Source organism: Sinohyriopsis cumingii, chromosome 13, assembly GCF_028554795.1.
Source record: "Sinohyriopsis cumingii isolate HCF-2022 chromosome 13, ASM2855479v2, whole genome shotgun sequence".
Classification (NCBI taxonomy): domain Eukaryota; kingdom Metazoa; phylum Mollusca; class Bivalvia; order Unionida; family Unionidae; genus Sinohyriopsis; species Sinohyriopsis cumingii.
Window position 1 is genome coordinate 47212219 of NC_142973.1, and position 17650 is coordinate 47229868.

A 17650-nucleotide genomic window follows, 5' to 3' on the forward strand; every position below is an offset into this window, starting at 1 on the left:
TAGAAATGGCATGTTGTTCATATCACGTGACTGTATGACCTCTGATGTCATTAAAATGTAGGTTCAGCGAGTTGTGTAGTCACGTGATTATGAATACAAATGGCCAGATCCAGGTCACATTTTAGCAACGATGTACTTTCGTCTGGTGTGTCAGCGGATTAAAGACATGACGAATGCTATGCTCGCAATTTCTGAGAACATAAGTCATATTCCTATCGATTTCATGCAAGTATATCTCGATGAAAGGTCGTTCAAATGTGCTGAGTCGGCTGATTACATTTCATAATGATAAGTTTTAAAAGTAGCATTAATCCTGGCAGCAGGAAGTTTAAAGCAGTAGAGTAAATGGATTGAATAAATGCCGTATTTGAAGTAGGTAAACACATTATTTTGTATTCAGTTTAGTCTAAAGTACAACTTGAAGAACTCGTAAACTTAACAAGGTTAATTACTTTCATTAGGCAAAACCAGAGATATAATTTATAGAGTACAAAGTCAGATTTACAACAGCACATGGTGTCCATTTGCTGTAGTCCAGACATTAATCGGAATGGCAAAATGTTAGCATATATCTGAAACCATTCGTACTTTAGTAGGGATTTTTAAAAGAAACACCACCACCACCACCCCAAAAAAATAAACTCATCTAAATGCTGAAAATAAAAGTACATGTTATTGGCGGTCGAAATGATGGCGTACTGATAACGTCTGAGGATAATTTATCAAGCATAAGATTTCCTCTCGATGTTCTCATTTCGTTTTAATTGACTGGCAAAGAATAGCATTTAAGACATCCTTAGTATGACCCTGAATGTGCAATTGCCTAGACAAATATTAATCAATTCTGAGAACAAATTAAACGGGCCAAAACGGAACTAAAGTACACTTAATTGAAATAATGGTTAACCGAACAAACGTCCTACATCTTACACAAACGTGCGAGGAAGATAAATGATTCAAGGTCCATGCTAGTGATATGTATGACTGAGAAATTAAAAACAAGAAATGGAGATGACATAAACGATGATTTAGAATAAATCTTCGGTCATACAAAATCTTTTAAATTGAGGTTTAACACAGCGATAAAGATTTAAAATGGAGAGGCATTTCACTTGAAACGAAACGAGAAAATTAGGTGCGGTTTCACCTAAGTTTATTGATAGTTGCAACAACAACCAATATCTCATATTAAAATAAAACAACAAAATATTACTCGGGTCAAAGCATTCAAAGAGAGAAACAGATCAAAAGTATGGATCAACATATATACCTCTACCGAAAACATGGACAATTTGAAGGATATATATATATATATATATATATATATATATATATATATATATATATATATATATATATATATGCAATAAAAAAGATGACATATGCAAAGTTGACAAAATTGAGAGTTTTAAAAGTTAAGGAGTCTATATTGTTACTGAAGTGGATTAAAAAAAAGCTAGTACAAACGAGCATGAAGTAAGTAAAACATGTATGCTATATAAAATATAAAAGGGATGAAAGAAAGTTTTTTCACAAGCATCACATGTAAACAACAAGCTGGTACACATGAAGAACCTGATAAGGTGATTACAGTACAGACAATGTCCAAGCAGTTTAACAGATCACGCCACAGAACGAACAATAAAAGCTATTATAATTCAAAATATTAAGTTGATTCTAAATAAATATATTAAAAAGCAAACAAACCAATGAAAACAGAGTAATGAAAACAACTTTGATGTTGATTAACCATGGAGACATTTAAACTTTTTTCAAATTATATTCCCTACTGATGCAGTAATAACGCTATAGATTTTGCATCTCTCAAGGCACATTACTGATCTTGATAATCACGTTTATATCAGACTTCGATTTGACATCTAGTAGCAACTAAAATTAACCTACCAACAAAAATGGCATACTTGTATCAGGGTGATACCCGGTAGGATTAGATCTGACGACAATGCTTAACACGGTTAATTGAAGGAGATTTCAATTTATATTTTAAATGAATGATGAATGAATCTGGCACCATAGCCATTATACTACAATCTAACAACTGATATAACAAAACGATATCGTTCCTAACTGGATACGATCAAAAAGATGCAGTTTCAACAAAGAATCACAAATGATCTCGTACGTCAACAGATATCATCAGTGTATGGAATTATCAACAAACATGATTGATATATGGATATATCAGCAAATATGATCATTGCATGGAATTATCAACAAACACGATTGATATTGGATATATCAATAAGTCTGATCAATGCATGGAATTTATCAACAAATATGAACTATGCATGTACTTTATAAACAATGTATGATCCATCAACAAGTATAATGGGTAATGATTGATTTTCACATGTACAATGAGACAGAATTTAATTCATTTTCGTACATATGGTGACAGTGAACTGTTTGTTCAGAAAGGAATATATAACGGTATGAATATCATACATAATTGATGATTACGAGTTATTTCCGATTCTACAACTCCCATCGAATGGTGAAAGAACGAACTCGCGTGGTCCTCTCTTCTCAGCCTGCCGAAGGATCAGTCGAGAGCGCCCTTATTCCCTTGATCCAGAACATTTGGACCCTCACACTGAGTAAACCAGTATCGGCCCTTGAACCGATATCACCGTTGACCTCATAATCTGGGGTATATACAACCCTAGAGTTCGATCATCACATGTAATAGCTCTACAGCTGTACGAGATTGTATCCGTACAGTGGGTAGCTTCTTGACATGTCTCACTTGTATTATGACGCTACAGAGAGAATTTGAGGCTATAAGTCCTCTAGGCGTGGCCACATTACGCCTATAAAACTCGAGGTATAACGGATTCCACATTATCGTGCGTGCTTCACAGAGCGAACGCAAATCAGTATTCCTAAATCGCCGTTGATAAAGATTAACCATCCCCGGATAATGTTTTACTCGATAACGAAATCTATCAACATTTTTCTCTCATAGAATGCATTGGCATTTATGAATATGCAATTGAGTGACATCATTTGATACTGGAGATTCAGTCAGCTGTGCAATGTGAAAAATACAATAGGGAAGCAAAACTGAGAGGAAATGAAAAATCGAGAACAAAATATCAGACATTCAAAGTGTGTGTAAAATTAAAGAGATAATAGTTGTGTTTAGGTAAGACAAAGAAATCAGTAAGAATTACATATGAATGAGGAAAACTGTCAAAACATTATCAAAGTATTTTTAATCTTAACAATGGTCATTACGTCAAGACGTAATACTGGTTTTGTAAAGCTAGATCAACTTTATAGTGCTCTAAAGTTGCAGCCTCTAATCATTAAATAACGGAGTTTAGTTCCGAAATAATGGACTTCAGATCAAAAATCTAACAAGTAAAATTCATTACCATTGTTCTAAATCTCATTTTGATTTAATTCAGTTTAAAGGAAATGTTCATCGATCGATATCAAACAGCTTAACAATATACCTGTCTAACAAATTATTGCATATATTTGATACTAATGTATTAAAAGTTGCAACTTAAGAAGTACATAGATACATACTGCAGCGTCTGAATCATTTGGCTACTGCTGGCTGCGGGATACTGTAGTGACATTTAAAGATCAAAGTGTGCCAGAATAAGCAAAAGGAGTTTAGAAATTTCGCATTTACTTTCAAATACGAAAACGTTGGTCCTAATGAGCAATACCTATATACGCTTGGATGCATTTATTATAACCAAGAATGACATACGTTTGAAACAATTTCATCTGCAAGACATTTAACATTCCAAACAAAAAGTGACTGTAAAAAAAACAGAATATATTCAGAAACCTTTAATTTCTTTTTCAAAATAGTTTGAACAACATGTATAATACCTGGCAGAAATAGCAAAAGTTGTTGCCCATAAAAGAATGGATACAACAGGAGTAATATTGTTGCCGATAAAAGAATGGATGCTGCAGCAGTAATTCTTGGATGAGTAATAGCAAACAGTTTAGCATGTACTAAAAGTCTCTGGATGTTTGTTTTTTCTTCTGAACAGTAAAGTAGACATGGCGCATATTAAAGAATATCAGAGACAAACTGTTGAACGAAAACTGCAAGGACACTTGATTACTTGAATGAAATATTGAGACAACAAGGATAAGACAGTTAACCTGGAAGGTGTTTTTCCCTTATATGCACCTTCTCGCCCTGATGCGTCTATTTATCTTGATTTCTCTACCGACCAATAAATGAAGAAAACGGGGGATAAATCGACATCTGAATCTAAGTGATTTTTACAAACAATATGATAGTGAAGAAAACATGCGTTATACTTATGAGAGATGCTACTGTTGGTTTTAAAATGTCTTTGAAAATCTGAGATGTTTTTATAACATATAAATAACAAAATGGCGTGTGGCAAATAAATATCACCTCATTACTATTTCTCAGTCTAACACAACATTTTATCAACATTAAACCGGAGCAAACTTTGCGAACAATATTCCTTAGGTAATCCCATGTAATTGTACCAAAACATTTATCTGTCTTATTTGATGTGAAGGTAAACAAAAAAGATAGTAATAATTCTTGTTGGGTTTAACACCATTTTTCAGCACACGATAGGCTATACATGGCGGCCAGTATTAACGGTGGAGGAAGAACCCGGGAAAACCCAAGAAAGAACCATTGACTCACGAGAAGTTACTGGCAAGCTTTCTCACATATCCACATTGGGCGAATTCCTCGACTCGAACCCACGCAGACAGAGGTGAGATGGCAATGATCCGTAACGGAGAGCGCTTTAGACCACTCAACCACTCGGGGCCCATTAATAATAATAATAATAATAATAATGCAGAGGTAAACAGTTCAAACGGAATACTGTTGAAAGATGTCACCATTTATTATGGGAATAATTATCGTTTCAAGTTAAATGACTACAATATTTTTATGATATACAAATATTCGTGTAACCTGGTTTAGCTAGGACAAATAGCAAGTATTTTGAATTATCTTGAATGATAAGTTGAGACTCTTACAATCAGAGACAGGCAATGTATAAAATACTCGTGCTGAAGCTGTTCAGTTTGGCGTGCAAGGTAAACGTTCTAATAAAATCATAATGAATTACCAAACTATTAATGATATTATTTCTGCAATTGAAAAATTGAAAAATGACGGCATAAAAGTTCAACTTGATTCAAAAAAATTATTTGTGATTTTGAATTATTACAGGCACGTAAATTTGAAGATAGATATACACTGCCAGCTTAAGATAGATTTATAAAGCAGATCAAGCAGGTTATGTTCCAGTCTGTGGCTACTGTGAAAGATACAGAAGTTAAAAATTTCGTTTCTCTCTCAAGCGTGACTGAGAAAATTAAATCAAATTTAGCTCAGTAATAGGAAAGGAAAAAAATTATTAACACGCGCGTGAGTCAGTTGATAAAGTTTATGTCAGATGACGGTGACAATGTTGTTAAAAAAGTAGTAAAGGGGAAGTTGAAAGTGAACGTAGTGACGAAAATGGAAGTTAATATTTATTCAGATTATAATATTTACCCTTAAATTTGTCAAGGGATTCAGATTCATTTTTTTTTTATTGTACCTGATTATTATTATTCTTATGCAAATAAAATCTGTTTTTTATGATATTTTCATTCCTTTAGTACTATATACTCTATCAAAATTATAAAATCCAACTGCTTTTCTTTATTTTAATACTATATAATCCATCAAATTAACGAAAAATCAGTACGAAAAATAAATTATGTTACAAATATATATTTGTTTATGAAATTATTGTTATAATTTTTTCCATGAGATTATTTTAATTTATCCCATCTTATTGAAATTGTTTGATAATTTGAATTTACCCATGAAATCGCTAAGATTTTACGTTGATATTTATATTCAACATTTTATTTCGTAAATCAAGTAACTGTCTGGATTGGTCAGTAAGTTTGAAATTCATTCTTGATAATAACGGATAATAACAACGCAAATAGACCGGATTAATGGGTTCTTATACGATCAAATGTCCAGGAAGTACTTCAGGCGTAAACTTATATAAAATATATCCCTGCTGAGCCTGACTAGATTTTTCAAGATCTATTTGATAGCTGCCATCAAATGCATCACATACAAGATTGACTACGAGTGTTGATGTGATCCTCATTGTGTTTGAGAATATTTGATGATAGGGTTATTTTTCTCCATGACTCAACGACTTGTGGAAAATGTTGATTGATAATATCATTGACCCATATTTTTACTTCGTCCGGATTAAATCCTGGTAATATAAAATTTAGTAAATCTGCTTAAGATATTTTATAATGATTAGCAAATAGTTGCTTAAAATATATGGTTTTCCCACGTTTTCTGACAGAATAATATAACAATTTAAAACAAACAATAATAATTCGGTTAGCATACTCAAAATCTGATACAATTTGATCTTATAGTTGTATTGTTTCAATGGTTTTCCTTTTCAGATCGCTATTAGGATACTTCAGAATATAATTTTTAAATAAATTCCCTAATGTCTTGGACAGAATTATATGTTCATCTTTAATTTTATCACAAATTGATCTAAATTCTTCTTCTGCAACAACGAATTTCAAAGTATATTGGATCAAGTTTGTGTAGACGAGGATGTAAATAAGGATTATGATTCCATGGATATCCTTTTCGATATTCTGGAAAATTTGTACATTTGTTTTTCGTTAATAGAGAAATCATCTCGTTGAGGTTTTGGTGGTCCTAGATATTCAGGTGGAATCTCATGCCACCCTAACACACTTCTGAACGATGATTAATACATATCTACAACATAATCTAGAGAGTTTATTTCTATCGCAGCGGATAAAGTTGGTTCATGAACCGTAATAGCTATTTTTAAAAGTCTTTTCCTATTATAGATTTGATTCTGCGCTGGAATTCATCGTTGATTTGTTCGATTCAATAATTACCTGTGGAAATTCTGACGACTTGCCAATCGGGAGTTCCATCATCTTTATTTTTATTTGCAAATACCAGTGAATTATTCGCATGTAATCCACCAAATGATTTTGATCTGATATTTGGCCAGCTATAATATACTCGTAATTGTGCTAGCGCTATTTCTTTCGCTGGAATTGCAGTTGGGAAGTTAACACTAAATTCTGGATTAGTTGAGCTCGCTGATATCATCGTTGTTTTTGACGGAGTTGTATTAACGACAATCTGCTGAAGTAGCTCGTTCGAAGTTGATATTTTCATTTAAATCCTAATTTTCTACATCACGCGTGCATTCTATCAAAGTCATTAATTCCATTTTAGATTTTAATCATATCCGTGAACTCAAAATCTGATATTTTTCCAACACTAAGACTTGTTGATAATAACGAGGATAATGTGGAGTATGCGAACGTCGCTGTATGTAATTTTATTATATAATCATGCAAATTTCTGTTTGTACCAGTGCATATATTTTTTACGACGATATTAAGATCATCAGCAATTGTTGTTGCAGCTGAAACACAAATTGTTACAACTGCTGGTGACGTCATTGTTATTGTTAATAATAATACGCCTGTTCCAGCAATAACAGCAGACGCTGAATATACAATTATGTCAACAACAACTACACGTCTGCGTTACATTTTTTACTTTTACTGTATATTCGTCAACGATATTTTTAAGTTTTGTTTGCCATTCACATGCTTGATTTTATCTAAAACATTGAACGTTGATTGGGGAGCTCATTACATTTTAAGTAGGTGGTAGTTTAGCAATTAATTTAAGACACCAATAATACAACACGGGGTTGCCCTTTCCTTCAGGTTCCACCACGAATATTCTCTCATCATTTTGATCTAACATCACTAACATACATCCAGAGGATCCAGTTAGTGGAAAACGCAGTGAAATTGTAGTAGATATTGTATATGTTGTAGTACCAAGTAATGATACTACATATATACATGTTTAATGGATTTATTGAGTGGTGACCATAATGCTGATCCAGATGTTACCGTATATACTACATGCTCGGTAAATGTTTTGATGTCAGAGAGTTTAATGTCAATGTCTGGTGGATTTCCAAAAAATTCGTTAATGGCTCTATTTATGTTTCTAGGAAAATTTATAAACGCTTGTACATGATTAGAGTATTCAGATCTAAATGTGGCCATTCCATCGTTGATTGTCATTAACGAGTTCATCATAGGAATGTTGCTATCATCGACATATTTCTTCGTTTCAGCGTCATGGCTTTTTTCTGGTTCTCCAAGACCAGTAATTCTTTGGTTAATAAACGATCATTGATCTCAGTTCTGAATATGTTGTTGTTGCTGTCTATATATATTTTCGTTACAACATCTGATTCTGGTTCTCTCACATTAAAAATTGCATTTTTAATCATATTGAGATCGCCGTACATAATATATCCAGTTCTTCTGATACGTCCAGCAATTTCTCCCATGATTAATAGAAATGATTCATCTGAATTTTTAATTTTACTGTTTTTAGTAAATACCACTAAGTTATCTTCTGTTGCATCTGGAAACCGCAGAATAATATCTGTCAACGGAATATTACTCGTCTTTAATCGTCCCTTTTTATCCTAATAAACAATGACTTCATTTTGGTCGACATTTGCAAGACTCAAAAGATTAGCGAGTTCATCCTTAACCTCGTCAAGGGTTGCATATTTAGATAAGTCGCCTTGTGATTTGCCTTGAGTCTTACTCAGAGAAGATGTTCCGTAAATATCTACCATTATACTTTAAGATCTGTTTAAAACGATTGGTGGTTACCTTATACTCGTGTACGACTTTATGAGGTGGTACTAAAGGTGATAACACAGTGTCGAGTACAGCAATTACTTCACGCCCGCATATTGTCGAATCGGTTAATTTTTGTGTTGGTATTGTTGAATACCCGACTGGAGTTTTTACTGTCTTTACGTAATTTAACAATTCTTTTGGTGGAGCCAACCTATACGAATCAAAGTAAATAATTCCACGTGGATCAATCTCATATGCCACCCAATGAATGCCGGGAGCAGAACTATTATCGAGATTAATACTGCCTGTTTCAATATTGTTTGGTTGTTTTGGTAATTGATCACGCATAAAAACACCTATGAAACTTGTATTATTTAATTTTTAGCAGCATCAAGTAAATCAAAATTTGACATTGGAAAGATTAACGAAGTGTTCTTGGAAGTCATAGACATTTTCCGTATCGATAAGGAGTTCCTGGTAATCTTAGACCCCTTCCCCTTTTTTTCAAAGCCTTTTCATGTTGCTTTCTTTAATGCCATCCCAGCAGCAGTTCCAACAGCACCAAGCGCAACTGCTTTTGCAACAACTGGGGCTGCAGCGGCTATTAACGTTAGTATAGTTGCAAGAAGTGGAAATATACCGCCTGTTTTAATTGAGTCTTTAACTTCACCAGCAGAAAGATTAAGTTTAACGCCTGTGTTTGTTTGCTTGGCGTTATTGAAATGTCTGAGTTGACGTTCTGACAATGATACTTTATTCTGAACACATGTGATCAGATCTTTTTTTTGTGTTATTTTTATTCCGCAGTTCTTTGCCGAATTTGATTGAAGCTTCTTAATCTGACCAGGAGTCAGAGTAAGGCTAACATGATGATATGACATTACAAATATCGTTAGCGATTTAATTACATATTTTCTACTGGAACGTCAATAACTCTAATTCGTCCAACAACACCTTCAAGTATCATTGCTTTATCACTGAGTATAACTGCAATTGCTCTGTAATTAACACCACCAGGGTTTACACAAGCTTTAAATTGAATATCAACGACAGATTCTTTAAATAATTATATATACTCCAACGAAAAGTAAAAGATCGGATAGAGTGTTGTAAAATCTAACTGTGATATTTGGAAACCAGTATCTATAATTTGATCACGTCCCATAAACATCATTAAACGATGATATGCACGCGCTACATGATTGAGGTCAAAATTTAACAATATATCTTCATATGGTTCTTGATGTCCGTTTATCCTTAAAGAAACTTCACTAACATTAGATTCGTCAAATATCATATGGCTATGTGTTTGTGAGTTTACTTGTGCAACATCTTGTAAAGCAATAAATATATGTCGTAGTGCAGAAATTCCTTGCTGTGATGATATATACCATGTAATTAAACCATTAACACTACTTTGAACGCTATCTGTTGTCATTGTCAACCATGATAACAATGATTTTCCACCTGAATTCATAAAAGTAATTAATGTTTCTTCTTTAGCAAGCGATGGGGTGATTACTGGCATCCACAACGAAAGTTTTGTCATTAGTACTTTACCAGTATCACCGACTGGACGCCAGAGTGCATCATCATCATCAGTAGCTTTCTCACAACTACAATTGTATGTTTCGCCAAAGAAATAACTATTCTGACTTTTATACAAAATCCAAAAATAGTGGAATTGCGCATGAGAATCTTCTATGTTCACCTTTTAATATCCTTTTAAGATTGGTTTACGTGCAGCAAATCCTAAGTTAAATTCTGGGTTAGCACCATGAACCACCGGCCACACAGCAGCATCAGCTGTGTCACCATTGTTTCTTGTTCGCCTTATATTATACTGTCTGTTATCAGGGTAGTCATAAGTGTCTTTGGCAACATTACTGACGGACCAGCTGATCTTGAATAGTCATCTGAGTATCTTGCTAGACCCAATATCGTTGTAGCAACATCAACGTCTTTTTGCATAATTTGAATATTTCTTCCGTCGATAATATACGTAGCACTGTCAAACAACGCCATAATGCCATCATTAATAAAACTAACTGTAAGATAATCTGCATATTCAGTATCATCTGCTTTTATAATTTCTCCTTCTACTTCAGTAAACGCTTCAGCTGGTAAGAAATATCGACTTGTATCCTGAACTTGCAGCTCAGTTAGGTCACGCTGATTTGTTTGTCGTGCGTCATAAGGATAATATTGATAGTCGCGTATAGATTCATCATTAAGAACCGGTGCGTCTATATCAAACACTGGATTCGATACACATTGAACATTTTTATTATAATTATTATCGTCTAACACGAAGACCACTTCCTGTTATCAGATTAGCAGTTATATTTTTTTCTTTTTCTGACTGGGGTATATTAGTCAACTCTGTTGGGTTTTTATTTACAGCTTGATTTATTATTTTACTGATATTTGCGGGCATAACTTCAGTACTGGGATATTGTACTGGCTGTGTTTTTCTTCGTACTAATAGAGCTAATCTTTCTTTGATTGCTGAAAATGCTTTACTGGCAACATTGCCAAGAGCACTGATACCTTTATCGAGAATTGCATCAATAGCTTTCATTCCTAATTGTTTTGCAATCGGTATTGCTTTTGGAGCTATTCTCTTAAATAAACCTTGAACAGCATCACCAAGTCCATCTCCGTAAATCGCTTTGTAAGTTGGCAATCGTGAGTTTACTACCCTAACTACTACAGTCCCACGTTGAGCATAATGTATAATCATTTTTAAATTACAAGTTGATTGATTAATTGCTTTCAGTCACTGTAATAACCATCGACAATTTCATTAATGATAGAATGATAAACATTACGATCCATAACACCGCTTGTAAATAATCTTCGTCAAATATCAGATATTTCATTAATAATTTATGGAGAATTATTTCCTGCGCGTTTTCCTCCGATCAGAACTTTTAGTCGGTCAACATCGGCAAGAACACTGTCAGGACAGATTCCTAATCCACTTCCAGTTTTTGGTTCAGGTTTTCCAAACAGTTCAGTAAGAACATCTTCATCTTCTGTTTCCTCTTCCCTCTGTTGTCGTCTTTGTTCTTCTTTCTTTTCTTTATATTCTTTTACTGCTTTTTGAAACTGTATTAGATTTGGGTCATTCCAAATTGATTTTATGTAAATCACCTACAGCTCCATATACCTCAGCAAACCATTTTTCTGGAAGTCGGTTTTGAAGTAATTGAGGCATTATATATGTTTCTTTTTCATCATAACCATATGCAACTATATCAATTAATTTACCGGGGTTTTTAAGTTCTTCAATAATTTCAGGTTTAAACATCTTCCTAAAAGAACCTGGTTGACCATCAAATTTTCTTATAAACTCTAATGCCATCTGATATTGTTTAAGCGTTGGAAATTCTTGTATACTTTCTCCAAGTTTATAAATATTAGTTAGATATTTGATAAATTCAGGATCATTATCTCTAGCCTGGCTGATACCTTTATATACTCGATATACCCATTTTTCCCATTTTTCGTAATCTATATTTTCATACCCGGGTTTTAAGTATTTTTTCTGTGATTACAAGAATATAATCCAAATTTAGGTAAATCAATGTCATTAAGTTTTTTAATTTTAGCAATAATTCCTGGGTTACATTTTTCACCTATATTAGTTTTATCTTTTTTGGTTTAGATTCTGAATCATCACCAATAGCACCTTCAAGTATTTCTTCATATTCAAGTTCTGGTTTTGGCTATGGGGCAGGTTGTGGTTGAGAGCAGCTATTTCAGCTAGAAGATCTCTTAAAATCGTTTTTGCCTGTTTAGTTTTTTTTTTTTTTTGCTATCTATTCAGTTTGCTCAACAGTTTGTTTTAGTGCCGGAAGAAGACTCTCAGTAAGTTCTGCAACTCTCTCAGTAACCTTTGTAACAGGTTTAAGAAATCGTTCTTTTTCTTCTGGATAGTTTTCTTGACGTTCTTGCAGTTTTTGTTTAAGAGCGTCACGAGAAGGAAGATATTTTCTAATTGTTTCTAATCTTTCTCGAGCTAATCTACTTGTGTAAAATTCCATTATTGATATATTAATGATTTAATTACTCACACATTTATAGCTGCAGCGAGGGTGCGACCACAAATAAGTGTCCTGACAGGTAAACACAAATTTTGAAAAACACAAACGACAAAAAACTAACCCAATTAGAGAAACTCTCGGGTTCTTTTAGTTAGAGGCTTCGGTTTGACGTTATTGACCTTATTTTTTTTTTTTTTCGTTTTCGTAGAAAGCCTTATTTTTTCAAAAATTACGTTTTAGCAAACAGGTCTGTTCACCCTCTCTGCCGCTCTTTGTGTACCCATGATCTGCATGATCATTCTCTTTAATCGGGTTTATCATCTCCTTTTATTTCAGTACAATATCAAAGGACATAGTAGTTGGTAACGCAAACAAATATTGATGTTTGTAACGTAATATGTTGTTAATATCCTCTAGTCTGACGTACCAGAGAATCGAGTAATGTTTGGGGTTGGTTTGTTACACTAGTACCTGTCTTCGTGGTCTCCCCCGTGCATAAAAGAGCGTACTATTTGAATTTCACTTTTGCCCAGTTTATCAGATACTAAAATTTCATTTAAAACATTGGACCCAATTGTCGATGTTACACTGATTTAAATCTGTATGTTGATATTGTAAATTTTAAGCCAAAATATGACTCTTATAGAGTTATTTTTATATATAAAGAATGATTATTGTACATAACATATCCGACTAAAATGCTTACTGTGATGTTTGTTTATATTTTTAGTATTGGTATCCAAAACTTATGTTGTAGCCCAGCATTATGTCGTAGGTTTCAAAGAGATGTTTCTTATTGTTGTTGATTAAAATCACAAGGAGTGCAATAATTTTACATATTCTAATAAAATATCTTTTCTAAACCATGCAATGTCCATTGCATGAATTCTTACGTCGAATAAGCCAGTCCTCGATGCTAGTGCATAAGGACTCAGATGTAAATTACAGGGTTTTAGGTGCAATGCATGTGCATTTCCATGTAATGCAACTATGCACGGGGACATGCTAATGCATGCCATTGCACCGCTCTTAGATCTATGTCGTGCGTGCATAAGGCCAGACTTATGTAATTCATAGTTGCAGTACGGCCACGTTCTATATCTTGATGCCAGTTGAAATTTTAAGATTCACTCAAACGAAAAAGTTCTACTTTACTCTTTTCAATTTTATTATCTTGTGTTTCAAATATTGAACATTTTCTGCGATAGGCGCATGCTTAGTTCAATTTTGTATATTCACTATAAAATGAAAATGTACAGATTAGTCACAAAAATATAGTTTACTTCCGCAGACAAAAGCAGCCATCTGTCGGAGAAATTAACATGTCTTGTGGAAGCAAACGCAGAATCTACCGTCTGTAATCGCTTATAAGTCAATGTTTATATAAAAAATTAAAACGTATCAGACTCAGATCTGCCTTCACATAATGCGCAGGCAGATCTGGGTCCATGCAGTTTGTTAGGAGTAATCAGTAAAACAAACAGCATAGTCCCTGATCTACTGGCGCATTATGCGGCAGATCAGGATCTATGTTGTTTGAAGTTTTGACACTTATTAGTGAGTATAGACGGTAAGTTACATAGAAGACTGACCTGGTAATGTATGCATACATACGTATAGCAGTTTCATATATGCATCTTCTTCCAGTCCAAAATAGAATTAGGTTATAAACCCAAGTATTTGTTTGTCTAATAGGAGAGAATAGAATTTTGGACAAAGTATGTTTTGGACTCGTGTCTAAATAATAATACACCCGAAGCCACTATACATTCCCTGACAAGTGTGCCTACTACTGACAAGTATGAAATATTCCGTAACGGTGCTTAGATAAAATGCTAAACTTCACACATTTAAGTTCAGTTTGTTCTCAGATCCATTAAATTAGATGCTAACCATATAAAAACCACTGATAAAATGAGGTGGAACGTCTAAGTTTTCGTTCTTGAACACGTGCTGATGCAGCTGTCAGCGTAGAAACTGCAGTACCAGTAATATAAGTTGCATGTCATCAACAGCAGCAAACTTCTTCCACAAAATGCGAACATTTTGCTGTTTTGCTTTGTTTTTCTTTTCTTTTTTCTTGAATATTTGGCACGTAATTGTTTTTGCAGATTCGTCACGAAAATAAAATGCAGTTGATCATTTTCTTAATATCAGAAAACGCCGACATACTACATTCCACTGCCATACTTCTCATAAATTTTCTTAAAACTTTCTTCGCCAAAAATTAAATGTATCCTGAATCCTGAACATTTTTGCTAGATCATATTGTCGTGAATGTTAACTAGGCAATTAAATATACCGCTTTCATTCACATGTATCGGACTCAAGCTAGATATTGAAATGGGTCAAAATTATGAAATTAAGTGTTAAGTGAAAAGAGAGGGTTTAAGACTATTCTAAGAAATTGCCCCTTCTATCGATATTCAATGCACAATTTATTATATTATGTGTAAATGTAAGGAGCACATGGCGAAATTGTATATCGTCAAACCGCTGATTTTACATAATTTTCTCAGAAATGTATTAGCGGCACTTGCCATTATGATTGTATTCGTAGATAGTCCCCTAGCATGTTATGCTGTTAGCAAATATTTTTCCATTGATATTTTTTTTGTACTAGCCGAATAAATAAATAATTAAATAAAATATAAAGTTTTATTCACATCGGAGCAAATGTATCGATACACGGATTATACATTATATATACATTATATTCGGTACATGTTTGCGGTAACACTTTTATGTAGATTATGGGGAATGTTTTTATTACAATATTTGTTAAACGAAATCTTGTAAAAAGAGGTCCAAAAAATTGTCTACACGTTTTATAGCATGTAATTCAAGAATCTTCACCAAGAAACAAAAGATCACTGCTTCGGCCTGAGTCAGGTTCTCTGTCAATCACTCGTGTGTATTTGTCCATAATGTAGAAGGGCGTGCGTTTTGGCGGTATAAGTTGCAACTCTACGATATCTTTCTGTGTGCGAGAGTCTGCTGGATATCTCGCAGTGACGTGGGAAAGTAATTGTATCACGCTCATTAAAGATGTCACAAAAAGAATTAGATACCTCTAATAAGCTAGAAGAAGATATTAAAGAATTGATATTTAAAAAGTTTCAGGAACAAGAATACGACGCAGTTTACGGACTGATAAAGGTCGGTTGGACTCTCTCTCTCTCTCTCTCTCTCTCTCTGTGTCTCTCTGTTGTGGTATTATAACGCTGTGTTTTCTTTCTTATATAAACATTCCGATTACATGAATGTCGCATGATGATGTTATGCTTACATTCTTGTAAAGCCCCCCCCCCCCCCCCCCCCCGATTGTTTGAATGTGGTTTGTCCGCTGTTAAATCCACAGATGTCATCACTGGCATCAGTACTATCACTTGTGCCTATGCAATACTGATGAAATTCCGTAAAGTATAGAAATCCTTCCCGATAATTCAGTAGCCTCACTTTTCCCCACATGCAATCACACACACACACACACAATGCCAGTAAAATTCAAGTTTTTTCCCCCCGATATTACATCGTTAAGATTGAACTAGTTTGTGGCTGATTAATCTGACCTGGCACATTTGCAATATACTATATACAACTCCGATAATTTAAATTTGTAGTATGCTATACACAACTCCCATAATTTAAATTTGTAGTATGCTAGACACAACTCCCATAATTTAAATTTGTAGTATGTTATATACAACTCCCAGAATTAAAATCTGTAGTATGCTATATACACAACTGTCACAATTTAAATGATTTTGTAGTATAATATACACAACTCTAATAATTTAAAAAGCCACTGTAGTTTAAATGGTATTTTCAAGCTATCATTCTGTGAGAGAAAAAAACATTTGACTCAGTTTAAAATTTGAAGAAACAAATTGTTCAAGGTTACTGGGTTTCTTCTTCATCAACATAATGTTAACAAGTGTTCATCTGTGTGTATGATAACATTGCTGTCTTCAGGCATACATTAGGGCAACACATTGTCTTTGTCAGGCAAGCATTGGGCACTACATTGTTGTCTTCAGGCAAATATGAGGGTATCACAGCGTTGTCTTCAGGCAGACATTAGGGCAACACATGGTTGTCTTCAGGCAAACATGAGGGTATCACAGTGTTGTCTTAAAGCAGACATTAGGGCAACATATTGTTGTCTTCAGGCAAACATGAGGGTATCACAGTGTTGTCTTCAGGCATACATTAGGGCAAGACATTGTTGTCTTCAGGCAAACATGAGGGTATCACAGTGTTGTCTTCAGGCAGACATTAGGGCACCACATTGTTATCTTCAGCCAAACATGAGGGTATCACAGTGTTGTCTTCAAGCAAACATTAGGGCAAGACATTGTTGTCTTCAGGCAAACATTGGGGGACCACATTACATGACATGTCAGAATCTCATCAGAGCTTACCTTCAGCAAGAAATGTAAGAATTTGACTTTTAGTAAATTACAGGCTGCTAAAGGTTTCAAAATTCTTATAAATGTGGTGAAAAAATTTTTTTTAAATGTACAAAGAACAAGATTTAAAGAAAATATAAAAATAACAGTTAAATAACAGTTCTTAAATAATTTATGATCGTCATCTTTTAAAAATACATCTATTTTGCATTCTCCAGAATTATGCATTAACTTTGGAAATTAAAGATGCTTAATAACAGGGATCTGAAAAACAATATTTTTTGTAATAATTAATAATAGTAGATATTACAACAATTTCATTGTAACTTGCAAACAGATATGTATGGTACCAGGTAGTGTGACAGGTTACAAGAGAAAAATCTAAATCATCCAAAGGGGCACATGCAGCACAGGAAAAAGGGCAGTCACTACTGGATT